General features: G+C 41.4%; 1 long non-coding RNA gene across 1 annotated transcript; it reads left to right on the top strand.

Moving 5' to 3' along the window:
• The first annotated feature begins 278 nt into the window (after positions 1-278).
• On the top strand, positions 279-6411 carry LOC129380969 (uncharacterized). Its single transcript, XR_008609201.2, has 2 exons — positions 279-1978; positions 4273-6411. It is a non-coding gene; the product is annotated as an uncharacterized lncRNA (long non-coding RNA).
• Positions 6412-8199: the final 1788 nt, after the last annotated feature.

Raw genomic sequence — 8199 nt, 5'->3', positions numbered from 1 at the left:
ATTGAAAAGTTAAAAATGTGTTTTAAGAAAGCTGATTAGTTCTGAGAAGTGACTGCTTTTTGTCTTGCCTCTCAAGAGATATATCCATGTGATAAAAAAATAGTGGTACAATGAAATTGCATATTTGCTTAGCGACATGATACATACTTGCAATGAGCACGGTGCCTGTGTTTACTATAAAAAGCAACAGCCCATGCTTGGTTAGGTTAGGCCCACTACAACATGCAGGCATGGGTGATTGGCGCTTTTTTTATTTCTGTGTCGTGAGGTTTATTGACGTGCGTATAGGTGCAGTGGCACGCAGTATGGCTAGTAAAAAAAGGGGGGGGGGGGGGCAGATATATGTAGCTCACTGTACACGACACAGGGCAAAGGAAATCCGTGTTCAGCAACTATGTTAAATGCCATGTACGTAAATTTTACAACGCTACTCGTTCGAAGCGCGCACAGGTGCATATTGAAGAAAAGTTTCCAGGGTAGATAATTTAGTTCGTAATTTACACTAATTTTGCTCTAACCACGAGACATAATAATTTGAATATACTGCACGGAAAAACCTAGAGCGAATTAAATTGTGTGTCAGCTTCGTGTGTATACATATAGTCTTTCCTATGCATTAGGTTTTTTGCGTAATGCATTAACAGTTCACAGCCTATCTTATGATGTGTACTCTGTTTACATTACAGTTTATTAGTTTACTCGTTTGTTTTGCGACTGATGAAATGCCGGCATATATATATTTTCAACATTTGACATAACCCTGTATGCCTTGCAGGGACAACCCAGCACATGCATTTCTCAGCACCCAGTCAACTGCCAAAAGTGACTCAAACACAGGCCACCAGTAAGTGGACATCAGTTGCAATTTCACATTATGCAGTTGGCGGCTGCCTTGTACGGAGGCTTTTTTTTTTTAATGAGATGGTGATGTCGTTCTAATGTACATTTTGACCACAAAGGTGCGATCATGTCTCACAGAGGCATATATGGTTGCTATTCTCTGCGAGGGACGTGTTCTCGTGTTCGTGAAGCATTTGTGTTTGGCAGTATTGTCGCCCAATGAGTCGGATATAAACACTAACTCACCACTGCCGGCAAGTAGTTGCGAGAAACGCATTATGACGCTGTAAAGTTATTTCATTAATTCGAAGGAAAGTTTTGCAGCAGGAAAAAAGGTTGCTATTCCAGGTAAACATGTCTTTTTCTCGCAGGTTATTTAGCCAAACTGTGTATGCATGAAATTCGTGACTTATGAATAGATTTTAATTTATTCTTTAGTAATGCTTCTAAAAGAGACTAGAAATAGCATGTGACTACCTCTGCAATCAGCAGACCATACATTTACAGTCATAAGTGGCAGTTCCATGCAGTCTCGCACTTTATATAACCTTTCCTTTCAGCAACATTGGAACTGGTGGCTGCGTTTTCAGAAGAAGTGCACTTGACACTGTATATGTATGTGTGAATTCGGTTTTCTTTGTATGTGTCGGCTCACTGACAAACAGTGCAAAAATCTGTTGTACCATGAGCCTGACGACGCCTTCTGCTGCTAGAAATGCGGCACTTCGTATTTTATAGTACTGCATGACATTTAAATCAAAGCTACCACATAAAATGATCAAGAAAACTAACCGCTGTTATAGCTGTTTTCCTCAAAGAACGCTTGTCCTTTATGGGCTGTGTTAATCTGAGCTCTCCACCGATGTTTCAGTAATATTATCCCTTAGTGAGTGAGATATTGGGGGCAATTAATCGTGTTAGTGTTTAAGTGGTGTCCTAATTATTTGCATTTGTTCCAACAAAGTTGTCTAGATTACTTTATTGTGTAGTGTAAAGCTTATGAAACCATCAGCAACTACTGAGTTGCTAACACGCATATGGATTTGTCACTATACAGGTGGAACTCGGCTGTACCACTGCAGTGCTGCGGAAATTCCCTTCACCAGCGGCTTTGCAACAGCTGTTTCGCAGCATGTCGGTATGTGTTAATTTATAATTATGTTGGGATGGGCTAGTATTATGGACCACTGCTACTCTGTATTGTGACAGATCCATATGATAAGGGATGTAATGGGCACAGCGAAAACCTTTGAATTTTTTACTATGGTACATAAACAGGCTCTCCTTTTCGTCACTGGAGCAGGAGAGAAGGGCATGCAGGCACTCCTGAATGTACACATATTTCAAAACATGAGAGAGACACACACAAACTAAAGGCAGGGACGTTCCATCTTTCATCTTGAATTGAATTGTGCAGCGCAAAAATACAACACAGACCACAGAGAAGCACACATGTTAACAGGTTTGATACACACGTTAGTTCAACAGATTTGATACTTCAAGTGTGCTATTTTACACAAGGGGGAAGGGAAAGGGGAGAAAATCTGAAAAAAAAGTGGAGTGGAAAAAAAGGAATCGTGCCAAAAAGCATGAGAAGCATCGCGCAGCCAGGATCACCAGCAGGACATCTAAAAAGCACTCTGATAAAATTACATACAGGACAACCTTACGTATAGTTTGTTTCAATCAACTCATATCACATGCAGCCATTACTGCTATCAAGTTGTTTCCTTATGTCATATGAGGGAATGATGTGGGCCCAAAAAACTGTTTAGAGCTGAAGGATTATGTTCCATTCTAGCCTCATTGCCTGCTTTTTTATCATATTGTTATCAGCTGCTTATGTTAGGGACAAAAAGTAAGAGTACGAACTGTTTCCCGATTCGCCATTCCACACAACATGTCTTTGTGACTATATGTACATGCAGATGATCCATAGTTGAAAAATATTCAGTACAGTAGAATCTCATTACAAGATTCACTTGGTTGTAAGAGAAATCTGAAAATGGTTTGGTTGGTTTTCCGATGTTTGCCACGTTAACAATACTGTATACAAGAGACACCTTTGTTACTAAGGATGACTTTTTAAGTATTCACTACTTCGAAGGGACACAACCCAGACACATTCACTTTGTGCACCTTGTGTGCTCCGAAGGGCGTAAAGATCACGCAATCCTTACACAAGTCAATCGCGCATGTCTCTTTTAGCATGAACCAGAAAAGGAGGGCAACGAGGACAGTGCAGGGCAGAAAGTGTCGGCAGTTGAAGCTGACGAGCGCCTAAGAGCACCTCAAAGGTACTGCGAGCAACAAGGCTTGCAAAGTGAAGTGTTTAAATTCCAGAAGTTGGGAAGGAAGCTAACACAATCTACAGTCACTAAAAAGCTGTGAATGTCTTCTTTAAAGGGCCCCTAAACCACCGAGGTTGAAATTTAGTTGCGGTGTTGCAGTTCTACACAATAAGGCAATGAACAGGTAGCCACGAGAATTTTTCGAAACAGTGCAGTAATAGTGGAGCTACGTGTGTTTGATTATCGAAAAGTAGTCCCCACTCATTTTACTCTTTCATCTGGTACACGCCATATGGACAGTATCGTCTTTTCCTTGCCTAGTACACCTCCAAATGTTACGGGACAGGCCAACACCAACGAGCTCTGTTGCTGCCGCGCTGGCCCGTCGTCCTGCGAGGGGTGGCGCTAATACAACGGAACTGTATGGTGACTCGTGTTGAAGAGCCTCATAGGGAGACCCTTCTGTTGGCGTTTGTTCTTTGCCCCCATTGGCTGCCCACAATGGCATCGCGCGCAACGCGACGAGGAAGAAGGAGTGTGTGTATTTGCTTGCAGGCCTTGCCGGCAGTCGTACACTTTCGTTCGACCAATCGACAGCACCGGAAACTGGTGACATCATCAGAGACAGCCTGGTGACGTCAGGACAAACTGTGGGGTGCAGGATAGATCCAGAGAGGCGCACGGGGTCATATTCTTCATATTGTGGTGCTCCGGCAGTGCTACGCACTCTGGCATTTGGCTTCGTCGATCGTGACGGCATTCTGATTTCGATACGCGTGTTTACTTGAAATGTTCAAAAAATGTCGAGAAGTGGTTTAGGGGCCCTTTAAGCCACCCTGAGCATTTATTCCTTCAGATGTATTAAAACATACTTTAGTGATGATGCATAATAAAGTGATCTAGTCTGGCTCCTCAGTGTCTCAAAATTTTTGGTTTCGAGAGACATGTTTCCCGTGCCTCTTGAATATCTTCTGATGAGGCTTTACTATAATATACACAAACAATTGTGTAACTCCTCCTGCAAGTATTATTCATTAAGCCCGGTCACTTATGTGCAAAGCTTGTGGTTAAGTCTTGATGTCCGTACTTTTTAGAGCTATGTTTATTAATTCATGCTGTTCTTATTGGTTCTTCGATGCAGGAGACAATGCCTACGAAATTATTGGCCCTGATCATGAGAGCCCTCAAGAGGCAAACAACATCTCTTGCAGAAGTGAGCCCGATACCACTTGGAAGTTACCATGACAGATGACACGGCAGCAATAGATACAGAGACTGCCATGTCTACTGCAGCTGCAACAGTGTACGAGGCAAGCAGCAGCGCATCAGCATCAGCAGCAGTGTCAGAAGGAACCACACCAGGCCTGGTAGAGCAACATGTGTGCTATCACTGACTTTTTCTGTAGTGGATACAACTCATTTGCTCAACATACAAAAGCTTTTCACCACGACTGTGAGCCAGTGTTATTGTGCAGCAAGTGCAAGACTAAGTTAGGTGTTATAACACAGTACAAGCATCACTTTAATATATGCAAATGCAAACATATTACAGTTGTTGCCTCCCCAGCCAGCCCACATAGTGACAACAATGTGGAACACATGGTGGGACACACCTCTCCCCCATTACAAGATAGTAGAGACTGTCAGTGTTGTTGCTAGATTGACTGGTCTTTGTAGGCAACTAGAAGGACAACACAGGTGTCATAAGATTGTTGTTGATGTTGTTGAAGAGGAAAAAAAGAAGTTTGATGCAGCTGAAGTGCCAACTGATATTGAGCAAATCAAAAGCAACCACCTGAGAAAGCAACACTATCGAAATTTGGGTATCTATGTGCCGCCAACTCTGGTAAGAATGGCATAGGACAGAAGTGCGATGAAAATCACACAGACACTGCTGTTGCATCACTGGCCACAGTGAGCAGCGACTTGTAGGGCAAGAGAGTCAACTGAAACTAACATTATGATATAGTGTCATGCTCCCATTTGACCACTTTTCAAGTTATTTTGCAAGATACAGCTCAACCTCCAGAAACGAGACTGCAACTTGTCTGTAAAAAAGCTTTCACAAAAAATTATTCATAACACTATTAACATAGCAGTATCTTTTTTTTTGTGTCGGTTCGAGGTTCCCGGCTGTCCATTAATGCAAAAATTGAGGAAAAAAAGAACATGTGTCGTACTTACACCTTTTTAACAAGTACGAGGGGGACAGACTTTTCTAGTCATGCATCTTCATCATACTATCAAGTTTTTAAATGCCTTTTATAATCATTATTACCAGTTATATCTGAGTGCATTGTATGCATGTAGCAGGTGTAAAATCAGGTCAGTTGGATCAGATGCCTTATCTGCAAGCGAGCCCTATATTCAAGAAATTTGAATTAAAATAGTTACGCTAGAGACGCAGTCTTTCAGCACTTTATTGCCTGTGGTTTAAGCATTGCTCAATACTTTTGTGGGTGGCAATTTCAACCGGCACAGCACTGCACTTTGCCACAGTCACATTTGTCTTCAAAGCGGTGTTTACCATTTGTGTTGATCTGTTTGTGTATGCATAGAGCAAGTTTTTAATTTATATTTTTCTGCATTCTTGTGCTTGCACTAAGCTTGTATAAGGCAGTTACAAAATGTGCGTCACTATAACGAACTGTTCTGTTGAGCTTACACTTGCAAATAATCGTGTTCAGATGGCCGCACTTCTATGCGGGTGCACCGCTAGCTTTGTGTATGTTCTCATGTTTGTATAAAGCTTATATAAGCTAGTTAGAAAATGTATGTCACTAAGCATTGTGATATTCTTTAAAGAACTGCTTGGTTGGTTTTACACTTGTGAATTAGTATTGAGGCGGTGGTATTCCCATGTATGCCCACTGCTAGCTTTCTGTGTCCTCACGTGTTTGTATTAAGTTTCTACAAGGGAGTTACAGCATGTACGTCACTAAGCGCTGTGATATTTTTTAAAGAACTGCTTTGTTGGTTTTACACCTGTGAGTAATAGTACTCGGGTGGCACTAGTCATGTGTAGGTACACAGGGACCATTTGTATACATTATGCTCATGTAAAGCAGTTACAAAGTGTATGTCACTAATTACTGTGATATTTGTTGAATTGCTGTGATGGTTTTACACATGTGAATAATAGTGGTCAGGACACAGTACTTGGGGTGTATAGTTGAATTTATACACTGCCAAGACATGGGCTGTATACGTACCAAAACAAATGTATGTCATTATATTGTTGTGATTATTACTGTTTGGATTTTATTAAACTGTAATAAAATTGTTTCTTGTATCTATTGAGGTATGGCAATTTGTCATGCAACCAAACTGAGGACCTGAACTTGTGCATACAAATAAACAGCTAATTTAAGAGTATACTGCTCATATTCTGCTAAACCAGTTTAACAAATCTTGTACTACAATGCTGGAAAAATGACAGAGCTGACTCGGATGTACAGAAAAAGTTCTGCACTGGCTGAAGGACTGCCCCACACTGGAGTTCGTAATGTTGCGTTTATTGGAGTAGAACAGAAAGTGCACTTCTATTAAAAATGCGACAGTCGGTGCAGAAACATAAGGCAGACGAGCGGATGTGGCACATTTTTTTCAGGGCCCTCCATGCCTACTACTGCATTTCTAGTCTTCCTGTGCTCTGCGTTCCCTGTTCAGCCAAGGTTTTTACTCCATGACAATTGTTCTACTGGGTTCGTAGCAATATTGAAGAAAAAAATTCAATGGTTTTCAAGGACTTTCGAGGCCCCGACACAGTAACTTCAAGGACCTCGTGCAATGTGTGTAGTAGTTTGGACAGGCAATAACTTGTTCAAGAACACCGTTAACTTTAATGCAAACAAAAGAAAACAAAACAAATCGCATTTCAGTGATTTCAAACATTTGAAAGACTGCTAATTTGCCTTTCACCGCCCACCACTAAACGCACACAAGGAAGCATTTCAAGAAAGCGCTCAAAGTTTTTCTGCAATAGCACAATTAACTACTTGGACCTGCAACGTTTGCAGTTTTTGAATACTGTTTGGTTTGACAGTGTATGTGATGTCATCTGTTGCCTCAGCTTTTTTCACCATCAAATAAGCAATAGTCATTTCTAATTTCTTTTTATTGTGTCTGTCGCTCTCAATTTTCTCTTCACGGCTTCTCTTCGAATGCCTCAACTGTTGAGCTTCCTGCTTCTGCTCCTCCAAGCACATTTGTCGCCGGTTCCATGTGCATAAAACTGGTATCTGCAGCTCCTTTGTAATTTCAACTTTAAGGATGTCGCTTTCCTTCTATTACCTCCAGAGACAATTTTCTGTGACATGCGAAAGAGTGTCACAGAAGGGAAAAAAAGCGCTTGGCAATGTCTGCTAAGTCTAGCCAAGTGTACAAGTTTAAGGACTTTCCAGTACTTCTAAAAATTCAAGGGTTTTCAATGCCTTGAAAATGGCATTTTAGAAATAAAGGATTTTCAAGGATCGCTACAAACCCTGGATTCTAGCACCTAAATAATTTTACAAGCTTATTTTGGCATGGAGTTAGGAAATTCATGCTTTCTAGCTTACGCTGCACTATCTCTGTACAGTGAAGCCACGACAGCGCAACTATTTTGGAGTAAAGAAAAATACTGAAAGCTTTTAATACCACTCTTCTTTTTTTCCATGGAGCTTCGTATTGCCTAGTTAAGTTTACGAATGTGCCTGGTTTTGGGGGGCGTTTCTTCAACATTTTCTGGAAGAAGCAGATGTCTAGCCCCGTATTCAGAAATGTATCTTAATACAAAGCTCATGCTTGACTTGATATAAACGACGCCTGGTGCGAACGTCCCCCAAGACGCTCACTGCCTTTCTTTTGGTGCGTTCATGACTTGCGTCGTTTAGATCAAGTCAAGCATGGGCTTCAAGTTATGATGCATTTCTGCATATGGGGGTAAGCGTGCACAATTCCGGGCAACGCACTGTGCCATTGACACTGAGAGAAAACGGGGAAAACAGAGTTAACCACTTATGCTCCTAAACTTTCGCGTACCTGTGGTGTGCGTGTATCGTGGAAGAAGAAACAGCGCAAATACAAG

The sequence above is a fragment of the Dermacentor andersoni genome, chromosome 1 (assembly GCF_023375885.2).
Source record: "Dermacentor andersoni chromosome 1, qqDerAnde1_hic_scaffold, whole genome shotgun sequence".
In the NCBI taxonomy this organism is placed as follows: Eukaryota; Metazoa; Arthropoda; class Arachnida; order Ixodida; family Ixodidae; genus Dermacentor; species Dermacentor andersoni.
The sequence above is the reverse complement of the archived record's forward strand: the minus strand, read 5'-3'. Positions and strand labels throughout refer to the sequence as shown.